The sequence below is a fragment of the Octopus bimaculoides genome, chromosome 1 (genome assembly GCF_001194135.2).
Source record: "Octopus bimaculoides isolate UCB-OBI-ISO-001 chromosome 1, ASM119413v2, whole genome shotgun sequence".
Taxonomy (NCBI): Eukaryota; Metazoa; Mollusca; class Cephalopoda; order Octopoda; family Octopodidae; genus Octopus; species Octopus bimaculoides.
This window is the reverse complement of record NC_068981.1, coordinates 97,766,107-97,767,364: the sequence shown is the minus strand read 5'-3', so window position 1 is coordinate 97,767,364 and position 1,258 is coordinate 97,766,107.

Genomic DNA, 1,258 nt, shown 5'->3' with positions numbered 1-1,258 from the left:
AAATTTTTATATTTTGCATTCTTATTTACCTTTGCATATATTGGTCTAGCATTCTATGAGTCGCAGAGTATGCTACAACTTCTCTCCGCAGGTATGCATGATATGATGCAATATGGTATTTAAATTGATATTTTTTAAGTTATTTATGTTTACACCTTATAATCATAATATATTCTTTATATATATATATATATATATATATATATATGTCTTTTTTGTATATATATATATGCGTATGCCATATTTTTATACTGTTATATCTGCTTATATTAGTACACACTTAAAGACATTTCATAATTGTTAAACTTTTTTGTATACTTATATTTTTTAATAAGTTTATCTGTTATTGAACCATTTATCTTCTTATTCTGCCTTTGATCCCTCGTTTTCAATCAATAGAAAATGTGTACCTCTTTCCCAGATAAATTCTGAATGCAAGTTGAGCTCATTGTTTGAATAGTTTTGTCGTGACCACCTAACAGTTCTGCAAGGATGAAGTATTATGAAGCTTTTATATAAAAGTAATCTTCTTTTTAGTGCTTAAATCGATCTATATGTCCTTCTTATCTTACCTGGTTCTTATATCCCTTTCTAAATTTTAAAAATTTTACTTTTATTATTATACAAAATATAATAATACACAGATTTTGCGATACTTTGATTATAACCTTTTTCCCCTCTGTACTCTTAATGCCTACCTATATCTCATTGTAGCGTCCTATCTTTCCTAGCGTAGGCTCCTTTAACTGAAAATAAGAAAAGAGTTTATATTACCCTTACCCTACCTCTTTTTCTGGGCATTTACCACTATCTAATTGACTCCTAAGATTTATTTCTTTATGTGGTAAAGGGAATTTATAGCCGTAAGAAATTAAGATTCGAGAGAACATCTAATAATATTTATTTGTGTCCAGCAGCTAGTTCTGAAGTGGCAACTCCTAGTGCTATTAATTCTCAACAAACGCAATATACTAGCTGCGTTATATCTTTTGACGGTGATGAGGAGATAGATAAAAATTAGAAATGAATTACAATCCCATGACCCCCAACTGTGATCCATTTCTGCCAGTCCAAAGTTGTAGTTTTGTTTCTCTTAGTTTATTTCTGCTACAATAGTGGCAGCATGGAATTCTTTCATTCTCTAGTTCTGATAAAATATTTGTGAAAATATTTTATATTAGGATATCCTGTCTGTTGAAAATCCATATTTTTGCAACTGAAGATGGCGCTGTATTTTAAATTGATGTAATGCTTGCAT